Below are 27,593 nucleotides of genomic sequence, written 5' to 3'. Positions count from 1 at the left end.
AACACAATGATTAGTAGTCTTTAGGGTGGTTGTGTTCCATTTGATATCCTTCTCCTGTCACAGCAGCTCACGAATCTTGCTGCTGTGTTTGCACATTGTTGTACGTCACCCATGCAGCAGATATATGGGAGTTTTTCCGTGGGTGATCTGTAATCTGTGGGAAGTATGTGTCTCTGATGTCTTGGTACAGTGGACAGATGCGGTTGGGAAATGTAGCTCAGTTTCCACTTTGTTTTGTGTGCAGTGGGTGCATAGTCGTGTCTTCTCTAGATATCATTTGATACAGACTTATAGCATGTTATGTAGACAGCACTATAATTTTCGAGTCCCGATCCCGATGAACTTTGCTGTGTCCCCCCCCCCCATCTCTCTCCCCCCTTTCCTGTCTACTTACTGTCACCTGGCAAAAAAAAAAGCCCCCAAAAATATCTTTAAGATTTGTACTTTGTTTTGGCTCGGTCAAGGTGCCACGTGTATTCTCTGTTTAGGGCCAGATTATGGCATTCTAGTTTTCTCTGCTTTTTGGGTTGCTTCTTTCCGATGTGTCAGATAGCTTTCCTTTTGCTCTATGTTTTCTAAATTGGTTTGGTCCAATGGGTTTTCTATATCTGTTGCTCTGTTTTTGTTTGTGCACAGAGTTCCAGGACCAGCTGCGCTGAGAGCCATCTCTCTCTAGAGCATGGCTTTTCAACCGGTGGTCCGCGGAGGTATTGCACAGGTGGTGGCTTTCTTTTCTAATTATCAACATTGGCCAAAGTGTACAACCATCCAAATGTAGCCTAGTTATTAACAACAGCTTAAACAAAAGCCAGATGTAGGCCGTGCAGAAACATACAGTAAGTGCCTTGATGCATAACGAGCATCACAGCTGAAAACAGACACACCTGCCCTCTGAGAGTCTGGAGTCATTTATCTCCAAAAGCCCTTGAATATGATGGAATATGCATGATTATAGATTATTGTGATTATGGTATCACACATGCTCAATTGTTTTCCCATATCTTTGATTTGCGGGACGCGGGACCGTGGTGCTATTTCCTCCATCCACACATTTGTGTGTGTTGTATCTGACTCACCTGCCAGTGAGGAGCCCCCACCGGGAGGACGTACTGTTGTATCCTATACTGACTCACCTGCCAGTGAGTAGCCCCGACCGGGAGGACGTACTGTTGTATCCTATATGACTCACCTGTCAGTGAGGAGCCCTCACCGGGAGGACGTACTGTTGTATACTACTGACTCAACTGCCAGTGAGGAGCCCCCACCGGGAGGACATACTATTGTGTCCTATACTGACTCACCTGCCAGTGAGGAGCCCCCACCGGGAGGACATACTATTGTGTCCTATACTGACTCACCTGCCAGTGAGGAGCCCCCACCGGGAGGACGTACTGTTGTATCCTATACTGACTCACCTGCCAGTGAGTAGCCCCCACCGGGAGGACATACTGTTGTATCATATACTGACTCACCTGCCAGTGAGGAGCCCCCACCGGGAGGACATACTGTTGTGTCCTATACTGACTCACCTGCCAGTGAGGAGCCCCCACCGGGAGGACGTACTGTTGTATCCTATACTGACTCACCTGCCAGTGAGGAGCCCCCACCGGGAGGACGTACTGTTGTATCCTATACTGACTCACCTGTCAGTGAGGAGCCCCCACCGGGAGGACGTACTGTTGTATCCTATATGACTCACCTGTCAGTGAGGAGCCCCCACCGGGAGGACGTACTGTTGTATCCTACTGACTCACCTGCCAGTGAGGAGCCCCCACCGGGAGGACATACTGTTGTGTCCTATACTGACTCACCTGTCAGTGAGGAGCCCCCTCCGGGAGGACGTAGAGCCTTCGTCTTAGGTTTACGTGTTTTACTTATAGTTGTATGGTGATGTTGCACACACACACACACACACACACACACACACACACACACACACACACACACACACACACAGACAGACAGACAGACAGACAGACAGACAGACAGACAGACGCACAAGCCAAATATAGCAGCTCGTACTGTAGATCTGCAATTGTGTGTGTGTGTGTGTGTGTGTGTGTGTGTGTGTGTGTGTGTGTGTGTGTGTGTGTGTGTGTGTGTGTGTGTGTGTGTGTGTGTGCGTGCGTGCGCACACGCGTGCAGTGCGTGTGTGTTGCCCTATAGTAACACAGTGAATGCTCTGCCGGTGAATCAGCCTCCATAGCAACGGCAGCCAGCCAGCCAGCGTTGTCAGTGAGCGAGTGACTGAGTGGTGCTCGCGCGCCCGCTCGCTCTTTCCTTGCGCCATGTGGAATTGGACACACACACACACGCACACACACACACACGTACGCACGCACACACACACAGACACACACACACACACAGAGGCATGCTGATGGCCACGGACAATGGGGTCCTGCCATGGCAGACAGGGTTGGGGGGGGGGGGGGTTGGTATGGCAGACGGGTGTGTGTGTGTGTGTGTGTGTGTGTGTGTGTGTGTGTGTGTGTGTGTGTGTGTGTGTGTGTGTGTGTGTGTGTGGGGAGGGGGGGGTTGGTATGCAGACAGTACAGAGGGTGATAATAGAGCTGCCTCTCTCTGGCTCTCATCTTTCAGCTTGTTGTTATATTCCCTCGCTTCGTCTTTGTCTCTCTCTCTCGCTCTCTCTCTCTCTCTCTCTCTCTCTCTCTCTCTGGGTGTCTCTCTCCCTCAGCTTCCTGGTTACTCTGTGCCCTCCCTCTCCCCACCCTTTACCTCTTGTTTGTTTTCACCCCTCTCCCCCCCCGCTCTCTTTTATGGGTCTCTCTCTCTCTCTCTCTCTCTCTCTCTCTCTCTCTGTCGGTGTCTCTCGCTCGGTGTATTCTCTCATAAAGAGGTTGCAGCATTGCAGAGGTGGGTGTAGCAGCACACGAGGGCAACGCTTATTGTCAGAGATGCACGCACGGGCACACACACACGCAAGCACGCACGCACGCACGCATGCGCACACGCACGTGTTTGTGTGTTTGTACTACACTTGTGAGGACATGAACATGTTAGGATGCCATTATAGCCTTCGGGAACTGCAGGCTTTTATTTTCGTTGGCATTCGACTAAAAAATGAAAGCCTGGGGAAACGCACTGGACAATCTGGCACAGGAAGCTCCAAATGATGGTGACGTCAGTGTGTTGTCCGCTGTTTTCTACCCGGGGGGGAGGGGGGGGGGTGATTAGATTGGTGAACTGTCCCCTGTATAGACCACCCTCTGAGGTCTGTCACCTGTATAAACCACCCTCGTAGGTCTGTCACCTGTATAGACCACCCTCTGAGGAGGTCTGTCCCCTCTATAGACCACCCTCAGAGGAGGTCTGTCCCCTGTATAGACCACCCTCTGAGGAGGTCTGTCCCCTGTATAGACCACCCTCAGAGGAGGTCTGTCCCCTGTATAGACCACCCTCGTAGGTCTGTCCCACTGTATAGACCACCCTCTGAGGAGGTCTGTCTCCTGTATAGACCACCCTCTGAGGAGGTCTGTCCCCTCTATAGACCACCCTCGGAGGAGGTCTGTCCCCCTGTATAAACCACCCTCGTAGGTCTGTCCCCCTGTATAAACCACCCTCGTAGGTCTGTCCCCTGTATAGACCACCCTCTGAGGAGGTCTGTCCCCTGTATAGACCACCCTCTGAGGTCTGTCCCCCTGTATAGACCACCCTCTGAGGAGGTCTGTCCCCTGTATAGACCACCCTCTGAGGAGGTCTGTCACCTGTATAGACCACCCTCTGAGGTCTGTCCCCTGTATAGACCACCCTCTGAGGTCTGTCCCCTGTATAGACAACCCTCGGAGGTCTGTCTCCTGTATAGACCACCCTCTGAGGAGGTCTGTCCCCTGTATAGACCACCCTCTGAGGAGGTCTGTCACCTGTATAGACCACCCTCTGAGGTCTGTCCCCTGTATAGACCACCCTCTGAGGTCTGTCCCCTGTATAGACAACCCTCGGAGGTCTGTCCCCTGTATAGACCACCAAAGGTCGCCGGGATCGGGACTCGAACCCGCCGCACGCCGTCAGGCTGGATTATCAGCCTGACGTATGTTATGCTTTAGCTGTTGAAAAATAGCAGACCTACAAGCTCGTAGCGCGGCACTGAGTGCCGCGCTACGAGCTTGTAGGTCTGCTATTTAAAAAAAAATCACACCCGTGTGAACTGAGTGGTGTAAGGTTTTATATAGCATGATCAGCTGTGGTCTGACGTAATGTCAGACCACAGCTGGCTAGGTAGGGTCGTCTTCTGATGTGATGATTTGTGACCATGAAGTTGATTCAGCTGGAGTTTTTGTCCGATGTGAGGTATTATATAAAGGTAAGGTATTATATAGCCTGATCAGCTCTGATCTGACGTAATGAAATCACACCCGGATGTGATTTCACAACTGGCTTTTTTTGTGCAGAAAAAATGAGCATGGTTGCTACGGTCATCCAGTTCACCCGGGTGTGATTTAATTACATCAGAAATTATTTTGAACATAGCAACCATGCTCATTTTTTCTGCACACAAAAGCCAGTTGTAGGAGTGGTTTACACCACTCAAAAATAGCAGTGTGGTAACTAGGCCTTCAGACAGACAGACAGACATACAGACAGACAGACAGACAGACAGACAGACAGACAGACAGACAGACAGACAGACAGACAGACAGACAGACAGACAGACAGACAGACAGACAGACAGACAGACAGACAGACAGACAGACAGACAGACAGACAGGCCGTACTGTACTGTATGGCATCAGGATCTGGCTTAATTGCTAATGTTCTATAGCGGTGTGGGGGGAGGGGGAGGGGGGGGGGGGACATTAGCCACATGCTAATGGGGTCCGCTCTAGTCGCTGCGTGCCATCGTGTCAATGGAAAGGACGCACCGTCCGGACGGTCGCCATGGCAGCAGGCGGAGGTGGAAAGTATACCATTAAGACCATTTAGTCCTACTTAAGTATCATTGTTTTGGTATTTGTACTTTACTTGAGAATGTCCAGTGTACTTTTCCTTCTGTGTGGGTCTGTCCCTGTGTCCCTGGGTCTGTCCCTGTGTCCCTGGGTCTGTCCCTGTGTCCCTGGGTCTGTCCCTGTGTCCCTGTGTGGGTCTGTCCCTGTGTCCCTGGGTCTGTCCCTGTGTCCCTGTGTGGGTCTGTCCCTGTGTCCCTGGGTGGGTCTGTCCCTGTGTCCCTGGGTCTGTCCCTGTGTGGGTCTGTCCCTGTGTCCCTGGGTCTGTCCCTGTGTCCCTGGGTCTGTCCCTGTGTCCCTGTGTGGGTCTGTCCCTGTGTCCCTGGGTCTGTCCCTGTGTCCCTGTGTGGGTCTGTCCCTGTGTCCCTGGGTCTGTCCCTGTGTGGGTCTGTCCCTGTGTCCCTGGGTCTGTCCCTGTGTCCCTGTGTGGGTCTGTCCCTGTGTGGGTCTGTCCCTGTGTCCCTGGGTCTGTCCCTGTGTCCCTGGGTCTGTCCCTGTGTGGGTCTGTCCCTGTGTCCCTGGGTCTGTCCCTGTGTCCCTGTGTGGGTCTGTCCCTGTGTGGGTCTGTCCCTGTGTCCCTGGGTCTGTCCCTGTGTCCCTGGGTCTGTCCCTGTGTGGGTCTGTCCCTGTGTCCCTGGGTCTGTCCCTGTGTCCCTGGGTGGGTCTGTCCCTGTGTCCCTGGGTCTGTCCCTGTGTCCCTGTGTGGGTCTGTCCCTGTGTCCCTGGGTGTGTCCCTGGGTCTTTTTTTGGTATTTGTACTTTAACTTGACAATTTCCAGTGTACTTTTCCTTCTACTCCACTACATCTCAGAGGTAGATATTGTACTTTTTACTTGTTACTTTGTAGCTTTTTATTATTATTACAATACATATACAGTAACCACTTTAGCCCTATATATACATTTCGGCCATTTGAAAGTATCAGATCTACATGGATACGTGTGTGTGTGTGTGTGTGTGTGTGTGTGTGTGTGTGTGTGTGTGTGTGTGTGTGTGCGTGTGCGTGTGCGTCCGTGCGTCCGTGCGTGTGTGTGCGTGTGACGTGCATGCAGGGGGATAAGACTAGAGTGAAGGTGGAATTATATATACGTCGATATCATCAATTATCTTTTTTCTTGATGAGAAAGCGTTTATGAATTGATTGGACAGACGGACGGACGGACGCATTGTTGCTTCAGTTATTATGTCTGTACGTGGCAGAGGTTCTCAAACTGTGGGTCGGGGCCCCGTGCAAGTGGGAGAGTGGGAAGGTGAAGGTCGCACATTATTTTTCTGTTTTTTTCTTCTTTTTTTTTTAGTGGTGCAACCACCCCTTTAGACAGCTATGTGTGTGGCTGTGTCCCTGTGTCTGTCCCTGTGTCCCTGGGTCTGTCCCTGTGTCCTTGGATCTGTTCCTGGGTCTGTCCCTGTGTCCCTGGCTGTGTCCCTGGGTCTGTCCCTGTGTCCTTGGATCTGTCCCTGGGTCTGTCCCTGTGTCCCTGGTTGTGTCCCTGTGTCCCTGGGTCTGTCCCTGTGTCCCTGGGTCTGTCCCTGGGTCTGTCCCTGTGTCCCTGGGTCTGTCCCTGTGTCCCTGGGTCTGTCCCTGTGTCCCTGGGTCTGTCCCTGGGTCTGTCCCTGTGTCCCTGGCTGTGTCCGAGCACGAACATAGCGCGACAGCGTTTGTTCACCACCAAGTGTCACTGTTGCACAGCCTAACACACAGACACACACAGACCAGGGAGGAGGGCTAGTACAGTACAGTACAGTACAGTACAGTACAGTACAGTACAGTACAGTACAGTACAGTACAGTACAGTACAGTTTCTTGTCTGAACAAACATTAACAGCTTCACTGCATAACCCACGTGAACACATGTTTTATTCCTTTGTCTTTGCCTGCATAACACGCTAAACACGCTATTTGTTTTATAAATGTTTAATTTGCTGTTTTTTAATTACTTTTATGAAAATCCGGCTTTATGATGACCTAACCGGAAATCAACCTATAACTGGCTTGCAAGGGCTTCTGGGAAACTGAGTCCAATGCAAAGTGAACGAGGGGGTGTGGACAATCTTGGCTCGCTCTGCTCATAATCATGATACGGAGCTAGAATTACGACGTATTGACTCTCCAAAGTAGTGCGGTGGCTTAGTGCACTTGTTTAGGAGAATAGTGCACTTGCGGATAAAAGCGCCACATTTTGTATGAGGCTTCTTTAGGACATGCTAAAGGATTTTAGCCTAGGAACCCTTGTCAAATATCTATATTAAATTGCAAATTGCTTATTTTGACATTATTAAAGTCACAGAACATTAAATATCGTCAATAACGGGCGACTGTGGCTCAGGAGGTAGAGCAGGTGGTCCAGTGACCCCTGGGTCGGCGGTTCGAATCCCGGCTCCTCCTGTCCACATGTCGAAGTGTCCATGGGCAAGACACTGAACCCTACATTGCCTCCAATGAGTCGGTCGGTGTGAGCTCGCCACCATTGGTGTGTGAATGTGGGAAGTGAGGACGCTGGCGTCGAGTCGTCGACTGTTCGCCACTTCACCTCCCAATGTGTGAATGAATGAACCATTGTAAAGCGTTTTGAGCACTTGGAAAAGCGCTATAAAAATGCAATTCATTATTATTATTATTATTATAACACCTTCATTGCAATGAAGAATACAAATGAATATGCATCATAGTGTGAAACATGTTATAGAGCTGTGTGCATTCTTGCCTATAGCTGTCACAATTGCATTTGCAAAGTGGGGAACGGTCCAAATTTGCATTGCTTGCATTTGCAGGTATACATCACCTTTACAGGTGCATCTGATCAGCTCTCTACAAGCTGTGGACACCTCTGGAATGGTCAGCCAAACTGGCAACCCATGACCCTTCTTCATTGGCCCACCCATAGTTCTGGCCCACCCATAGTTCTGGCCCACCCATATAGTTCTGTGGAGAAGGAATCACTTGATGGCTTTGTGTGCTGCAGTGTTGTTTTTGGCAGCAAATTTAGATTTTAGTTTTAGTCATAGTCTCTTGAATAGTTTTCATTTAGTTTTAGTCACATTTTAGTCACCTGGAATGTTTTGTCTAGTTTTAGTCGACTAAATGTCATGAGATTTTAGTCGACCAAATCTACAGTTGATTTAGTCGACTAAAATGTATTTTGGTGGGCATTGATGCTGTCGTAAGGACTGTTTCTGCACTTGCTGAAAATAGCCGATCTACAAGCTCACAACGCGTCGCGCGAGCTTGTAGATCTGCTATTTTCAGCATGCAACCAAGTGTAAAATGACTTATACTGGATCTCTTGTCCACTAGTCCCTTCCTAATGTTTTTAGTCTAGTTTGTATTTGTTGACGAAATTGCCAGTATACTTAATCTTAGTTTTAGTCATCGTAGCTTAGTTTTCATTTAGTTTCCATTTAGTTTTCTTCAGTGGTAAAAAGGCAGTCGACGAACATTTTTCGTCTTAGTTTTAGTCGACGAAAACAACACTGGCATCTAGCACGATGCCTGCTTGGTAGACTGGCCAATCATTCGATTTTGTTCACAGAAGAAGAAGAAGTTTTTTTTTTTTTTTTTCGTTAATGGAGCTCAAAGGACTGGAATTGAAAGTATAGTATACACAATGACTCTCAGTCTTTCAAGCTCTCCCGGAAGTGCTGGCAGTCAACATCTATAGTTGCTGGAAGGGATGCTTTTTGCCGGATTGACGAATGTTTCTGTCGCAGCATCATAGGCTTGGCCACGTCCGCCAAGCTGACTTCTTACCCTTTCCATTAACCCATTTTGGGCGGGAACCCCTTTTGGTGTTAGCATTATGTTATGCTTTAGCTATTGAAAAATAGCAGATCTACAAGCTCATAGCGCGCCACCGAGTGGCGCGCTACGAGCTTGTAGGTCTGCTATTTTTGAAAAATCGAAGAACCACTGACATAGAAACATAGCTTTTTCAGAAAACTGTCAGGATGTAGAAGACATTTTTAGAATCTGATCAGTTCTATACTGTGTAATCCCCCACTATTTAATCCATGTGTCGGTGCTGCGTAATACCCTAAACCCGCTATTTGTTTAATGTGTTTAATTCGCCGTTTTTTTATAATTAAAAAGAGAGAGCGGATTTGTCTGGGAGGAGACCCCCGGGGGGCAGACCAAGGTAACCTGACTCCGCCAGATGGGGCAGCAGAGAGTACACTGGGTTCCCCCCCTCCTGCTCCCATCTGGGAACTCTCAGACAGACTTGATGCTCCGGGCCACCAAACGGCCTGGCCAATCAGCGGCAGCTAGAGGCGGGATCAAGGCAGCACTGTGTATGCCAAGGCGCAGTTGGAGGAAACACATCGACTCACTGGCCTCGGGATCCCCCCAGGAGGAAGTCACTAATGTTGCTCTGGAGGAGAGGGAAGTCTGGAGCACTCATGGTGGAGCTGTTGCCCCCCGCGACCCGACTACGGATAAGCGGTTGAAGATGGATGGATGAGCGTTATTTGTTGCGGACCTGCATGGTGCCGAGGCCGGCGCGTTACGATGACGAAACCCATGGAAATCAAGCAATGCTCTGCGGGCTGCTATATAGGGCTTCTGGGAAAATGAGTTCAATGCAGATGTTTTCGTCTGGCATTGAAATGGCGGTGTGTTTTTCTCTTCAACAACAAACCATGGGGACTACATTTTCGGTCCGGGTTTTCGCCGATCAAAGCTGCAAATATACTTTGCTCATGACATCAAAGGTTTATTTTATTTATATCCTGGAGACTTAACAATGCAGTAACTGGGTCTTGTGATCTAAATAAGAACATTTTAATGGTGTTGTTCAAAAAAACGGACACATTTTTCTGTGTAGAGACACGTTGATGAACGCCTGGCTTGTAGATCTGCTGTGTGTGTGTGCGTGTGCTTGTGCGCGCGCGTGTGTGTGTGTGCGTGGGTGGCTGTGAAGGGCTGCTGAATCGCACAGGCACCTGAGAGGGGATGGGAATAGTAATCAATCACATGCACGCTCTCTCACACACACCCACACACACACGCGCGCGCGCGCGCGCGCGCGCGCACGCCGCGCACGTGCCACTCAGGCATAGGCACAAAGCACAGCTGGGGCTGCAGAGACGCCATCTGTGTGTGTGTGTGTGTGTGTGTGTGTGTGTGTGTGTGTGTGTGTGTGTGTGTGTGTGTGTGTGTGTGTGTGTGTGTGTGTGTGTGTGTGTGTGTGTGTGTGTGTGTGTGTGTCTGCGTGTGTCTACGTGTGCATGCAAGCAAAATCAAGATCAAGTTCCAGTCCACTGTACCGTGTCGCTGTGCCTCCTTACCATGCAACACACACACACACACACACACACACACACACACACACACACACACACACACACACACACACACACACACACACACACACACACACACACACACACACACACAGGCACATAGGCACTCATGCATAAGCATAGACTTACCTGCAGCCATATAGGCTACATACTGTGTGGCAATGCATACTAATGAGAGAGAGAGAGAGAGCGATGGGGGGGGGGGGGGGGGGGGGGGGGGGGTAGAGGAGGGGTCTGTGTGTGTAGACAGAGATGTGTAATGAGATCTGGGTGAGTCAATATATACAGTATAGCATACAGTAGGCTACCCCATGTCTTAACAGTGTGTGCGCGTGCGTGCGTGCGTGCGTGCGTGCGTGCGTGCGTGCGTGCGTGCGTGTCAAAATACATACAGTCGCTTCACCCCGCTGCTGCTGCTGCTAGTTAGCCAAACGGTCCCTGCGTTTCATCTCTCACTCGTCTAAACGCCAGTGGCGCTCTGAGCGCTGGACAGCATAATGTTACTGTTAAACCTGCTGTTGAATTGAAATTTTCTGAAATTCCTATGTTTCTGTATCAGTGGTGCTCAATATTTCATGTCAAGGACCCCCAAAAATGTTATGTAATTGGCCGCCGACCCCCCATCTGAAAATATGCTGTTCCAGGGACCTCCCCCAGAAGCAAAGATTTGAGTTAAAAAACGTTCACTCTGAAAAAATATATATTCCAAAAAAATCATTTTCACGATTTTTCAAAAATAGCAGACCTACAAGCTCGTAGCGCGGCACTCGGTGCCGCGCTATGAGCTTGTAGATCTGCTATTTTTCAATAGCTAAATTATAACGCCAAAAGGGGTTCCCGCCCAAAATGGGTTTTAAATCTGCCGTCGAATGATTGATTGAAGTATTTATTAACAGTTTGCAGAATTACAGTACATTTCAAGCACAACTCAATACAAATACTGTTAACTGTGTGAGTGGACGACACCATAAAGCATTACACTTGTTTACAAGAGGGTCCACCGTTTTCAATTCATCATGACATTTAGAGACGTACAAATATACACTTCTATATAGCCAAATAAACTGGAAATCATCATAAAGGAGGTAAAAAAGGGGGAAAAAATATACAGTGAGGGGGGAAAAGGGGTGGGTGGTGGGGGGATACAGATTTTACGGGGGCCGTTTTCGAATTGCAACCGTCTGTAGGTGCCCTTTGAGAGCGGTTTTGAAGGATTCAAGGAGAGAGTCAATGTCTTAATGACAGTTGGTAGGGTGTTCCACATTTTTTTGTGGCATAACCCACTGTTGAATGTGTGGTGGTTGGTACACTGTTAAACCGGCTGTTGAATGTGTGGTGGTTGGTATACACTGTTAAACCGGCTGTTGAATGTGTGGTGGTTGGTATACACTGTTAAACCGGCTGTTGAATGTGTGGTGGTTGGTATACACTGTTAAACCGGCTGTTGAATGTGTGGTGGTTGGTATACACTGTTAAACCGGCTGTTGAATGTGTGGTGGTTGGTATACACTGTTAAACCGGCTGTTGAATGTGTGGTGGTTGGTATACACTGTTAAACCGGCTGTTGAATGTGTGGTGGTTGGTATACACTGTTAAACCGGCTGTTGAATGTGTGGTGGTGGGTACACTGTTAAACCGGCTGTTGAATGTGTGGTGGTTGGTATACACTGTTAAACCGGCTGTTGAATGTGTGGTGGTTGGTACACTGTTAAACCGGCTGTTGAATGTGTGGTGGTTGGTACACTGTTAAACCGCCATGTTGAAGGGGCGAGGGGCAGTGGCGTTCACACAGACATTTAGAGGGGCAGGTGCTCAAGTGAAAAAAGGTCACCTTGTGCAGCGCGTGGAACCGGCCGGTGCACAAGGCCAGTGTGAGATTTATAGATTTTGATCAATGTATGGTCCACATACGGGGGGGGGAGGGGGGGGGGTACATTGCTGTCCAGAGGGCAAGGGCAGGTGGTGCTCTAGCACCCCCTAGTGTCTATCTGTGCACGAGGGGGTACACTGTCGGGTCAGGTATAGGAAGTTGTAAGAAGAAGCGCTGATATCCGACCGAGAAAGGTCGGTCGTAAACGGTCTGCTTTCGACCACTGGGTGGCAGCGGGGCTGCATGGCGGAGAGGAGAGATGGAGCTCTCTGGTTGGCTGATACAGAGAACCTACCGGTACATTTATATTTTGCCTACAGCGCATATCATCCTCGGTATACATTACTATTACTGCAGCTCAAGATGCAGACACAAAGCTTGGGACTCCCAAGTGTGGCTTGCCTATCCTATCGAGTAGCCTATCCTATAGTAGGCTATACTCCTCAACTACTCATTACCCATTTAGGCCTGACGTCGAAAAGTCTTCTGAAAGAATATATATTCAAAGATCTGTGCCGCATTTTCACGACTTTTCAAAAATAGCAGACCTACAAGCTCGTAACGCGCCACTCGGCGGCGCGCTATGAGCTTGTAGATCTGCTATTTTTCAACAGCTAAAGTATAACATAATGCTTAGTTAAAACACCAAAAGGGGGCCTGGGCCATGGCTCAGTGGTCCAGGCACCTTGGCTGGCAATCCAGTCTGGCAGTGTGCCGCGGGTTCGACTCCCAATCCTGACGGCCTTTACTTCATGTCTTCCCCCCATCTCTCTCCCCATTTCCTGTCAGCCTACTGTCTGTCCCTCCATAAAAAATATAAAATAAAGGCGAAAGCCACAAAAAAACATTTAAAAAAACACCAAAAGGGGTTCCCGCCCAGAATGGGTTAAAACTCCAATCTATTCTACACTGTAACTTTGTTAATGTAACCCTACGGGTCCATTTGGTTCCATGTTGTACACTCTCAGAGGGTCTATTTGATTCAATTTATACACTCTTGAGTTACAGATCTGTCAGGGTTCATTTGGTTCCATTTGAGCACTCTCAGAGTTACAGACCTGTAAGGGTCCATTTGGTTCCATGTTGTACACTCTCAGAGTTACAGACCTGTAAGGGTCCATTTGGTTCCATGTTGTACACTCTCAAAGTTACAGACCTGTAAGGGTCCATTTGGTTCCATTTGTACACTCTCAGAATTACAGACCTGTAAAGGTCCATTTGGTTCCATTTGTACACTCTCACAGTTACAGACCTGTAAGGGTCCATTTGGTTCCATGTGTAAACTCTCAGAGTTACAGACCTGTAAGGGTCCATTTGGTTAATGATGTAGCCTGGGGACCCCCTGGAACCCCCTCAAGGAAACCCCTTTGAGCAGCAGTGCAGTACACAGTCTTCTGTTGGCTCTGCATTCACATTAGAATGAGCAGCACGCTGTAGCTAGCTATAGGCCGCTAACATCAAAGGTCTGTGGCTAATATTAGCATAGGATTACCGTCGCCTAATTTTAGCTAAACATCGATCTTCTGTTAAAAAAAAACCCCCTAGTTATCTGGGTTGTGGGAATCAGCAAAGGCTAGCAACAATTCCTGGCTAGCTCAGCAATTTTTTTCCCTCCATTTTCCCCCCCCTTCTTTCCCGCCCTAGCATAAAATTAGCATAGCTTAACGTTGTTTTTAGCAGGCTGGCTCGTGGAGGGAGGTTGAGAAGGAGCAGTGTTGCCAAGTCTGACTATTATTATAAGCGACTTTGGGCTTGTTTCTTTTCTGTAATGTCGCTTGTAAATATTGGTGCAGCTGGGCTCTTTTTTTTGTGTGTGTGTGTGTGCGTACGTGCGTGCGTGCGCTCATGTTGTCTAGTACAGTGGTTCCCAAACTTTTTCACGTCAAGGACCCCCACATTGACACATAATTATCATGCCTGTGGACCCCCCCATTTGAAAAGACATGCCAGGGACCTCCCATAAGAGAAGATGTATGCGGCTCTAGCAGTGACTCTCAACCATTCTAATGGACATGAGGACCCTCGGTTTGACATGCATTATTAGGCTAAGGACCCCCATTTAATGGCATTTCTCAGAGTGAGACCCCAATTTATATTGTAAAAATCAATGTTAATTTAAATCAATGTGTACGAACCCTAAATGGGTCAATTTGGTTCCACTTGTACACTCTCAGAGTTACAGACCCATAAGGGCCATTTAGCTGGGGACCCCCTGGGTCTGCCTCAAGGACCCTTGGGGGTCCCCGGACCCCATTTTGGGAACCACTGGTCTAACTTTCTAAAAAAAAACTAGATTCTAAAAAATGGCTTCTACGGTTTTCTGAAATTCCTATGTTTCTGTATCAGTGTGGTGCTCAATATTTCATGTCAAGGACCCCTAGAATTATATGTAATTGGCCGCCGACCCCCCATCTGAAAATATGTTGTTCCAGGAACCCCTCAGAAGCAACGATTTGAGTTAAAAACCTTCACTCTGAGAGAATATATATTCAAAGATTTGAGGCACATTTTCACGATTTTTCAAAAATAGCAGACCTACAAGCTCGTAGGTCTGCTATCTACTATGAGCTTGTAGATCTGCTATTTTTCAATAGCTAAAGTATAACATAATCCTTAAAACACCAAAAGGGGTTCCCGCCCAGAATGGGTTAGTATAGTCGTAGACCTGTGGGGTTTTTGCTTGTTTTTCTCTCTCTCTAAATCTGGCAACGCTGAGAATGAGTCACACAAGCAGCACACACACACACACACACACACACACACACACACACACACACACACACACACACACACACACACACACACACACACACACACACACACACACACACACACACACACACACACACACACACACACACAAGCAGCAGCGCAGCACAAACATTTAAACATCACAGGAGTCAACACACCCTGGGCTCTCTCTGCGTGACCATATTTATTCATGTGGTCTGACACACACATACACACACACACACACACACACACACACACACACCACACACACACACACACGCGCACACACACACACACACACACACAGATGCACACGTGCGCGAGCGCATTTGTATTAATATACTTGAGAGGACAAATCAGGATTTTACGAGTGCCGTTTTATCGTATTTTTGGGGGAATTTTTAGTCTTCCTGTTTTTTCTTACAGGAAGACAGAAAGCCGAAAAATAGCAGATCCACAAGCTCACAACGTGCCGTGCTGCGGCGCGTCGTGAGCTTGTGGATCGGCGGTTTTTCGGTGCATGACACTTGAGCAAAGATCGGGCATGAAACTCTGTATCTAATCCCTAAACCAAACTTCTAAATGTCTTAATCCTTAATCTTAAAAACCTGACTCCCGGGCACAAGAAATCCATGGTCTATATCGTCGATGAATCCTAATGCAAACCTGAATCCTTTTCTAATTGTAAACCTCTCTCTAAATAAAAAATATTTTTCAATCATAACATGTACCATTTTTGGTACATTTTTGGTACATGGGCAACTCGTCTTTTTAAAAAAAAATTATAATTATTTATTTACCCAGGGAAGTAGCTGAGCACAGGTGCTCATTTTCAGCAACGCCCTGCACATAGAAACACACACACACACACACACACACACACACACACACACACACACACACACACACACACACACACACACACACACACACACACACACACACACACACACACACACACACACACACACACACACACACATTAAAACCTGGGAGCTGACCAGTACAACCACAGTCTTATACTGTTGGCCACTAAGCAGCTCCAGGGGGAGCAGTTGGGGGTTCAGTGCCTTGCTCAAGGGCACTTCAGCGGTGTTGGGTCTGGTATCCAAACATAGCCTACACACAGTGAAGTGCGGTCTGCAAGCATATTATTGTCCAGTCGTGCGTCCAATAAGCGAGTGATGCTGTGTATTCACCCAGAGTTGACGTCGACAACGCCATAGCATACTTTGAATGTTATTCATTAGCCAGCCATGGCCAGCCTTCATCGGACACGATTGCTCCAAGGTATTTGAAGCTGGACACCGTGTCCAGTGCCTGTCCGTTGACTTGGATGTCTGAGCGGATGCCACTGTTGTTGTTGGTCATCATTTTGGTTTTGTCTGCATGGATTTCCATTCCATAGGCTCGGGAAGTGATGTCAAGCCTTTCCACTAAGCTGGCAAGTTATTTTTCTTCACCAGCTATAGCCCATCAATGTCGTCCGCAAAACGGAGGTTGGTGATTGGTCTGCCTCCTATACTGACAGTTCCCTCATGGTCTGCCAGGGCATCCGTCATGATACGCTCCAGAAAAATATTTAAGAGAATGCTTTTTTTTTTTTCAATAATATTTTTATTGATTTTTCCATTTTATGACAAAGACAAGACAGGAAAAAACAAACAAAAACAAAACAAACAAAACAAAACAGACAGCTCAGCTCAGACACGTTGTGGAACAAAGGACACAGTTATAAACATACCCATTACCTACATCGAACTAAAAAAATAAAATACAAAAATAATATACAAATATGGACACATTAAGTTTGGTGCTTGAAAGTCTAGATGGGTTAACAACTCCAGAGAAAATTAAAGAAAATAAAAGATATATGCATATATTCCATACATACATTTATCCATCTGTGAAAAGCTCTACCACATAACGATGCCCTGTAGCCTATATATCTGCACTCTGACGCACTAGCTTCAGTGTACCCTAAACAAGGCCGGTTGATTCTTCTGTTACTATTACAGTTGGGTGCCACCGATATTGTCCCTTATTATTTGACCCATTTAGGCCTGACCTCAAAATTTTAAAAAATCCTTCTAAATCCTCCAGTTTTCTGAAATAAATATTTTCACGATTTTTCAAAAATAGCAGACCTACAAGCTTGTAGCGCTATGAGCTTGTAGATCTGCTATTTTTCAATAGCTAAATTATAACAATGTTTAAAACACCAATAGGGGTTCCCGCCCAAAATGCGTTAACTGTCCTTTTTGCGCAGATCACGCAAACCTCAGCAAAAAGAAAAGGACAATATCGATGGCCTCCAACTGTACCCTAAACAAGGCCGGTTGTTTCTTCTGTTACTAAATACTTTTATTTTTAGCTTTTAAGACAGTGTCATGTTTTTTCCGGATCCAGCACCCGGCCGTTGAAATGTTTGGATGTGCGTGCTGCACCTCTCGACCGTTTTTATTCTTATTCCGCCCGCGAGATATAGAACAAACATGTCTGACGCCTGGTTTATAGTTGTCGTGTGACTCGGCACGCAACCACTTCTATATGTTAGCCCATTTAGGCCTGACGTCGGGGGAAAAAAAAAAGTATTACAGTTTTCAGTTTTCTGAAATTCCTATGTTTCTGTATCAGTGGTGCTCGATATTTCATGTCGAGAGACAAGGACCCCAAAAATGCACCCTGGAGTCGTTTTTTATGTGCAATGGTGTATTAACTTTGTATTTAGGGTTTCTTCCTGGAGGCTGAACCCTTTGACAGTCAAACGTGGCCAATGGAAAAAACAGTAATATTGTGACATCACACTATCAGCCCCTCCCCTAACCCCTCCCCCTTTATCACACAACTACAGATGTGGGTGCGGCTTAAGAGTCAGGTGGATCACCACCCATCAGGCAAACCAGGCATACTTAACACCTTGGAGGCACAAGACGGAGATCACCGTCAAGTTCAAGTGCACGGTCAGTTGCCCGAGACAGAGATTGATTAATCTCCGTCAATTTGGGCTATGAAAACTGATCGCATCGCTCTACAGCCTAGGAGCGCTTGTTGCCCAATCCTCGGTGTTGCACAACAGTGACACGTCATCGAAAATGTTCCCTGCCTGTTTAGCTGACGACAACGAAAATCTTAAAACATTCATAACTCGCGATCTAAATCATCCCGTCTAATTATGAAAAAATATCCTGTGTTTGACGGCCCTCCGCTGTCCAGTCGCTAGTTGCGATAGATTTATTCTTACCTCCCGTTGTTGTCGATCGACTCTAGAGTGGTGTGGCTATTGTTAGCTGCTTTTTTTTGAAAAAAATATTCCTCCTTATATAACAATCAGACCTGATGATCATGTTTTAGGGTGGAAAAAAATCACGGCAATTTCGAGGCGAGGGCAAGTGCAGCGGGGTAAGGTGCAGTCTGAATAGGTAGGTGGGTTTTCAGCAGTGTTCATTTTGTCGACTGAGACTAAAGACTAAGTCGACTAAGGTTTTTCAGAAGACTAAATAGGACTAAGACTAAATGGTGTGGTATTCAAAAGACTAAGGCCTCACTCACACCTTTCGATCTAGCATACAACATTGATGCATGCTAGATGTAAGCAAGATGTAAGTGTCATGTCCGCCCCAATGCATTTCCAATGGAAGTCACATGGTTTGATGTTTCATTCTGGACTACAAGCTGTTGTACGGCTTTCGGCTGTGTTTCGACTGCCCCCCGCTCCCCCTCATACAACACAAATGTCGTGTCAAACCATGTGACTCCCATTGGAAATGCATTGCGAGCTTGCATCAGCTATACATCTCATACAACAAGCATACATCAATCTGTTGCGACCGTGCGAGTCGCCCCTTAGACTAAGACAAAATCTTTTCTGGCAAAATTAACATTGCATTAAGACTAAAGACTAAGTCGACTAAGGTTTTTCAGAAGACTAAATGGTGTGTTATTCATAAGACTAAGACTAAGACTAAATGGTGTGTTATTCATAAGACTAAGACTAAGACTAAATGGTGTGTTATTCAGAAGACTAAGACTAAGACTAAATGGTGTGTTATTCAGAAGACTAAGACTAAATGGTGTGTTATTCAAAAGACTAAGACTAAATGGTGTGTTATTCAAAAGACTAAGACTAAATGGTGTGTTATTCAAAAGACTAAGACTAAGACTAAATGGTGTGTTATTCAAAAGACTAAGACTAAATCAAAATATTGTGAAAAAATGAACACTGGTTTTCAGACTATGCGGTGGAAGATTGGGAGTGCGTCTGCAGTTCTGATGGCAATGGGAAGTTCGTTCCATATTAGTTTGGGAGCCAGGGAGGAAGTCTCTGGATCCAAACACTCGTTAATCCTCGTCTCCTGTTCCTCTGTCTGTAATGTCTTCATAGTTCGTTCAGTGGTTCTCAAAGTGGGGTCTGCGGACCCCCTAGGGGTCATTGGGCTAAAAACAGCCATTGCCGTCATCATAGATGTCAGTACAAGTGGGCATGGCCGTTTTTAGCCCAATGAGTGTTTTGGAATCGATTCAGCATCATGAAAACCCCCTAGGGGCCCTAGGGGCGACTGTGGCTCAAGAGGTAGAGCAAGGTCGTCCAATGATCCATGGGTCGGCGGTTCGAATCCCGGCTCCTCCTGGCTACATGTCGAAGTGTCCTTGGGCAAGACACTGAACCCCAAATTGCTCCCGATGTGCTGGCTGGTACCTTGCATGGCTTCCGCCGCAATCGGTGTATGAATGTGTGTGTGAATGGGTGAATGTAATGCACAATCTATGTAAAGCGCCTTGGATAAAGGCGCTATATAAATGCACCATTTACCATTTACCCCTACTTTGACACGTCACATGCTACATAAAGCATGATGACATTTTTTAAATATTTTTGCTCAACATATGCATGTTAGCATCCGGCAGTTTCTACATGCTGGGGACCCATACTAAACATTTATAACATAAAACGTTGGTGTACTCAACATGTCCAGGTTCACAATGGGGCTCTATGGGCTGGCTATACTAGACTATTGAGGAGGGGGTTCCCCGCAGCAAAAAGTAGAGGATACAGCATCAAAGTCAGTCAGTTTGAACCACTTGAACCCCCGTTACGCATCGGCTATTTGAAAATATCAGATCTACAAGCTCACAAGGGTGTGATACGTATACCTGTTTGTCCTCGTGGATCTGCCACTTTTTTTTTCCTGTTTACAGCAGTGTTTACAGCAGTGTTTTTTCCTGTTTACAGCAGTGTTTACAGCAGTGTTTTTTCCTGTTTACAGCAGTGTTTACAGCAGTGTTTTTTCCTGTTTACAGCAGTGTTTACAGCAGTGTTTTTTCTTGTTTACAGCAGTGTTTACAGCAGTGTTTTTTCCTGTTTACAGCAGTGTTTACAGCAGTGTTTTTTCCTGTTTACAGCAGTGTTTACAGCAGTGTTTTTTCCTGTTTACAGCAGTGTTTTTTCCTGTTTACAGCAGTGGTTTTCAACCCTTTTCATATCAAGCTGCATTATGTTTTATTCAGCATTTGAGCCACAGACAGACCGTACCATTTGATGAGATGTATGAATGAATGAATGAATAGTTTTATTTCGGTCTTAAAACAACATGTACATGATTATTAGTAGCAGCAAAAGCATTTTACAGGACATGTTTGGAACCGAAAAAGGTGTAGGCTGAAGCCGTAGCTTATATAGTGCCTATCCTTTTTGACTTACTTATCTTACATTAATGCAAAAATAATAACAAAGACGAACAACAAAAAATAGAAATAGAAAATAAGGAAACAAATAAAAATAAACTTTTTTTTTTTCTTTCTTTTTTTTTATGATGTAGCCTCTCTCAGAGCCAAGACTTTGGATATTTTGGCATCGTTGGCTCCACAATTCCATGCTGTATTGATGTTGAGGTGTAACGTGGAGATATATAACAGGCAAACGTTGATCAAAATAACATTTCCTCTACATTCTCTTAATTGTGTATAGACTTCTTTTATATTAACCCATTTTGGGCGGGGAAAACCCCTGTTGGTGTTTCAAGCATTTATGTTATACTTAAGCTATTGAAAAATAGCAGATCTACAAGCTCATAGCGCGGCACCGAGTGCCGCGCTATGAACTTGTAGGTCTGCTATTTTTGAAAAATCGTGAAAATGTGCCTGAAAATCTTTGAATATATATCAAGTTTTTAACTCAAATCTTTGCTATACTGGGAGGGTCCCTGTGGAACAACATATTTTCAGATGGGGGGTCGGGCGGCCAATGTCATATATTTTTGGGCGGTCCTTGACATGAATTATGCTTGAGCACCACTGACATAGAAACATGTGGGTTTTTCAGAAAACTCTCAGGATGTAGAAGACTTTTTTTTTTTTAAATGTAGACATCAGGCCTAAATGGGTTCAAGGACCACTGATGGTGGAGATCCACTGGTTTACTGTACATTACAGTAAAAACCATTTTGTTGCAGGATCCATATTTTTCCAAACATCTCTAACCCTGTGTGTGAAGATGACGCATGCTGTGTGTGTATCGGTTATCACATCGGGGGTATAGCTCCGCCCCCTCGCGCCACACCGCGTCCCCCCTCACCCCCCCCAACCCCAACCCCCCCCCCCCCCCCCCCCCCCCCGCACATCTCACCCCATCCCACCTCATCCCGGACCGACGGCGAAGAGAGACCAGACAGCTCCTCGTTGGTGTGTGTGTGTGTATGTGTGTATGTACTCGCACACGCACACACACACCCCTCCCCTCCCCTCCTCTCTCTCTCTCTCTCTCTCTCTCTGCATATCTCTCTCTCTCGCTCTTCCCCTTAACAGCCCCATCTTTCAATCTAGCACTCCTTTTCACAGCCAGCCCACCCCCCCACCGCCCTCCCCCCTCTCTCCTTTTAGTGCTCTCCCCTTTATCTGCTCTCTCACCACTTCCAGCTTCCACTCTCCCTCTCTCTCTCTCCCTCTCTCCCTCTCTCTCTCTCTCTCTCTCTCTCTCTCTCTCTCTCTCTCTCTCTCTCTCTCTCTATCTCTCTCTGTCTCTCTCTCACCTCGCTCTCTCCATCTCGCGCTCCCTCTCATCTCCCCTTTCTCTAACAGATTGGTCCCTTTCTCCTCTTTCTCTCTCTCTCTCTCACACACACACACACACACACACACACACACACACACACACACACACACACACACACACACACACACACACACACACACACACACACACACACACTCTATCTCGTATGCACACGGGCATCTCTCATCTTGTCTCATCTCTCTCTCCTCTCTCTCTATCACCCCCCGCTCGCTCCGTCAACATCCGCCCCTTCCCCTCTCTCTCTCTCCCTCTCTCTCTCTCTCTCTCTCTCTCTCTCTCTCTCTCTCCCTTTCATCTCCTCCTCGGCTCACATCTGCAAGCTCAGATGTGAGCTCACGACGGCTCGCATCGCGAGCCGTCGTGAGCTTGTAGATCTGCTATTTCGACGCTCTTTTGTACTATGATAAAGTAGGGCGTTAATAATTCATGATAAACAAAAAAAAAACGTTAAAAGTTGATTCATGGAGATGCAAGGTTTCTGCCCGACGGTGTCGACATCATTCCTGTTATGTTGCTTTCTTTCTTTCTTTCTTTCTTTCTTTCTTTCTTTCTTTTCTTTCTTTCCGTCAAATCCCTCCTCGGGATGACGCATGGATGACTGCACGTTCCTGTCACATTCAAACGGGCACAAAAACAGTACGCATCATGCACTCATGCATACGCACGCACACACACACACACACACACACACACACACACACACACACACACTGTCACACACACACACCTCGCTAATTTATTCTGCGCGCATATGTCATCGTCAAGGTTAACAGCTGAGGTGCTAATGGTGAGAGAGATAGAGGGGCAGGCGTGGTGGCTTGTGGGAAATGTAGTAAAAATGCAGTGTATAGTTCCTCTGCAGGGACTCTTAGGTGTTTATGTCCCACATAACCCCCCCCCCCCCACACACACACACACACACACACACACACACGCATTATAAGTACTTTTACTTAAGTACTTTTACTTAAGTACTGTACTTAAGTACAATTTTGAGGTATTTGTACTTTAATTGAGTATTTCCAATTTCCAGTACTTTTACTTCTACTCCACTACATCTCGGAGCCAAAATTTGTACTTTTTCTTCACTACAATTATTTTAAAACTTTAGTTACTAGTTACTTCGGCGATTTTAATTTTGATTACAAGACATTTGAAAATAGCCGATGCAATATGAGTACTTTTACTTTTAGTACTTTAAGTACATTTTGATGCCGATACTTTTGTACTTTTACTCAAGTACATTTTCAATTCCGTACTTTTACTTGTAACGAAGTATAGTTCTAAATTGCAGTATTGGTACTTTTACTTAAGCAAAACAATTGAGTACCTTTTTCCACCACATACTCGTAATCCCAAACACATGCGTATACATTTAGTCTTTTTTTACCGTGAAAGGCATCATCGTTAGGTCATCTCAAACGGCATTGTTTCAATGTATACAGATCATTTTATCTTTTGATTAGTGTATTGTTTAGACTGAAGCTATATATAGGTTCTCGGTGTATCTCCGCAGCTGCCGTGAATAAAATACATAATGATATCATCGTTTGTGGGTCGTTGACATGAAAGGACTTGAGAGCCACTGCATTATTCTGTCGTGAAAGACATGGTTTAGGTCGTCTCAAAACGCATAATGTACAGTTGGGTGCCACCGATATTGTCCCTTATCATTTGACCCATTTATGCCTGACCTCAAAATTTTAAAAAATCTTTCTAAATCCTCCAGTTTTCTGAAATAAATATTTTCACGATTTTTCAAAAATAGCAGACCTATAAGCTCGTAGCGCGCCACTCGGTGGCGCGCTACGAGCTTGTAGATCTGCTATTTTTCAATAGCTAAATTATAACATAATGTTTAAAACACCAAAAGGGGTTCCCGCCCAAAATGTGTTAACTGTCCTTTTGCGCAGATCACGCAAACCTCAGCAAAAAGAAAAGGACAATATCGATGGCCTCCAACTGTAGTTGTTTATAATGGTGAAAGACTGTGTCACTGTTGGGGGGGAAACCTTGTATGTCCAAAACCGTCTTTTTACTATTTTGTTTTTTTACTATTTAACCAATTTAGGCCTGACGTCGAAATTTAAAAAAAACGTTTTCTAAATCAAGTTTTCTTTCCTATGTTTCTGTATCAGTGGTGCTCAATATTTCATGTCAAGGACCCCAAAAACTATATGTAATTGGCCACCGACCCCCATCTGAAAATATGTTGTTCCAGCAGGGACCCTCCCCAGAAGCAAAGATTTTAGTTAAAAACGTTCACTCTGAAAGAATATATGTTCAATGATTTGAGGCACATTTTCACGATTTTTCAAAAATAGCAGACCTACAAGCTATTTTTAAATAGCTAAAGCATAACACAATGCTAAAAACACCAAAAAGGGTTCCTAAAGGTATATTCAGTGATTCCACTTAATTCAAATATCTTCTTTTTTTTGTTTTGTTGTGATAATCCCCCCTACTATAGAGTGTGCTGACCATATAAGGAGTTCCTTATTAGTCCCCAGTTAACCCCTGGAGGTCAAAAAACTGTATAGGTTTCGTTTTTGGCTAGGTGGCCCAGCCTTCATCCAATCAGAATAGAGAGGGGCCTTCCGCCAATCATGATCGAGCGGGGGCGGACCTTGGTGTGTGTGCTGTTGACCTGTTGCGTGCCCCCCCCCCCCCCACTGTAGTGCGTGTGCATGTGCACATCTTGTTACCGGGGCGGACCGGGGGGCTTTCCAAATCACCCAAATCACTGAATGCTCCTTTAATAGATAAAATAGTGAAAAAAGAAATCGCTATTTTTCACTAGTGTATGGTGTTTAGTGGGTGTTACCCATAGATATTATAAAAAATAGATGCCTCACTGGCCGTTGCAGTTCATTGGAGCGTTCATTCAAGTGCAGCTGAAGGCTTTTTAATATTTTGAACAAATCTTTATAACAGTCATGACAATACATTATACAAAACAACACAAACAACAAAGTTATTAATACAACAATACAACGTCAGAGCCAGGGGGGATTAGATTACTAACAGAAGCCCAGGCGGTGGCGTAACCGTCTGGGCACCCGACTGGTAATCCAGTCGCAGTGTGCCGCGGGTTCGACTCCCGAGCCCGACACGGCCTTTACTGCATGTCTTCCCCCATCTCTCTCCCGTTTCCTGTCAGCCTACTGTCTGTCCCTTCAAAAAACCAATAAAAGGCGTAAGCCGCAAAAAAAACATCTTTAAAAAAAAAAGATTATTAACAGAAAACATTATAGAATGAACACAAAGCAGCTTTCTTATTTAGTGCTGAAGGCACGCTGCGTCACTCATGCGACTCCTCCATGTCTCTCGCTGTCACTCAAGTGACTACTGGCCAATCACTGCAGCGCCTCTTTTCTGGGACTTATGTTACGCACGCGGAAGCTGCTCATTGAAGGCAAAATGCTTTGCAAGGAATCTCGGGGAAATTGTGCCTTCAATTGTGACACGCGCCTCAGAGCCGGAAAGGGCGTCTACGTGTATATGTCTATGGTGTTACCTATGGGCGTTGTCTAATTAGTTATGCTAAGAACGTGTATGTATACACATCTTTTCTAATTAAACCGTGGGGGGCCTTGGACGTGTTTAGGTCATTTTTAATGATATCAAACAAGAACGCTGTAATTCATCTTTTTCTTTTTTTTGGGGGGGGGGGGGGGGCTTTCCTTCTTCCGCGATCGTTGACGTGTTTGGCGCGTGCACATATAGGCCTATCTCACAGCCCCCTTTCCACGCCCACTTCCGGTAGATAGTGGTGTCATTTAACATTAGGCATTTACACTTTGTTTCTCTGGAGAATCTAAGTACATTTCCTAATGTTAAAATGTCAAAGACCGATAATAATATGAAGAAAACACAATGGTATAACAACTCAAATAAGTAGAATAAACCTTACCTTTACAAAACGGTAGTTTGTGGCTTGTGAAAATACCTCTTTTAACATGGAAGCCTCATGGACCGCAAAAGAAATAACACCACTATCTCCAAAAGGGGGCGTAAAAAGGGGGCGGGGAAATGCTGTGAGATAGGCCTAAATTGCACACTGTCGTTCACTTCCTTGTTTACGGCTTACGACTGAACTGTCTCTTTACTCTAAATGCTCTCCGTGGTTTTGACCAAAACGTGCAATGTTCTGTCTTCATTTCTGACTTAACCCATTCTAGGCGGGAACCCCATTTGGTTGTTTTTAGGATTATGTTATACTTTAGCTATTGAAAAATAGCAGATCTACAAGCTCGTAGCGCTCGAGCTTGTATAGGTCTGCTATTTTTTTTAAATCGTGAAAATGTGCCGCAAATCTTTGAATATATATTCTTTCAGAACATTTTTAACTCAAATCTTTGCTTCTGGGGGGGTCCCTGGAACAACATATTTTCAGATGGGGGTCGGCGGCCAATTACATATATTTTTGGGGGTCCTTGACATGAAAATGTTTAAGAACAACTGACATAGAAACATGAGGTTTTGAAAAAAAACTGTGATTTAGAAGGCATTTGTAGAATGGGTTAACCGAGCATCTGGTTTGGAATATAAACACTTCTAGAGAGACTTCAGATGTGACAGTGGAATATAAACGCTTCTAGAGAGAGACTTCATATGTGACAGTGGAATATAAACGCTTCTAGAGAGACTTCAGACGTGACAGTGGAATATAAACGCTTCTAGAGAGACTTCAGATGTGACAGTGGAATATAAACGCTTCTAGAGAGACTTCATATGTGACAGTGGAATATAAACGCTTCTAGAGAGACTTCAGATGTGACAGTGGAATATAAACGCTTCTAGAGAGACTTCATATGTGACAGTGGAATATAAACGCTTCTAGAGAGACTTCAGATGTGACAGTGGAATATAAACGCTTCTAGAGAGACTTTAGACGTGACAGTGGAATATAAACGCTTCTAGAGAGACTTCAGATGTGACAGTGAGTGGAATATAAACGCTTCTAGAGAGACTTTAGACGTGACAGTGGAATATAAACGCTTCTAGAGAGACTTTAGACGTGACAGTGGAATATAAACGCTTCTAGAGAGACTTCAGATGTGACAGTGAGTGGAATATAAACGCTTCTAGAGAGACTTCAGATGTGACAGTGAGTGGATTATAAACGCTTCTAGAGAGACTTTAGACGTGACAGTGGAATATAAACGCTTCTAGAGAGACTGCAGATGTGACAGTGGAATATAAATGCTTCTAGAGAGACTTTAGACGTGACAGTGGAATATAAACGCTTCTAGAGAGACTTCAGACGTGACAGTGGAATATAAACGCTTCTATAGAGAGACTTCAGATGTGACAGTGGAATATAAACTCTTCTAGAGAGACTTCAGATGTGACAAGAATATAAACGCTTCTAGAGAGACTTCAGATGTGACAGTGGAATATAAACGCTTCTAGAGAGACTTCAGATGTGACAGTGGAATATAAACGCTTCTATAGAGAGACTTTGGACGTGACAGCGCGAGGTAGTAACAGAAGATTATGCCTCCTGGTTTTGGCGGGAAACGGAAGGCGGGGCTTTTCAGAGTAAAATCTGCCTCATCTGCTTGGCACTCTAGCGCCTTTATTGTGAAAAATATTCCCCGGCGAAAGTGTTAATGTGTTGTTAAAGTCTTTATGTGTGTAATATGTGGTTTTA

Source organism: Electrona antarctica (genome assembly GCF_951216825.1).
Source record: "Electrona antarctica genome assembly, chromosome: 14".
Classification (NCBI taxonomy): Eukaryota; Metazoa; Chordata; class Actinopteri; order Myctophiformes; family Myctophidae; genus Electrona; species Electrona antarctica.
The sequence above is the reverse complement of the archived record's forward strand: the minus strand, read 5'-3'. Positions refer to the sequence as shown.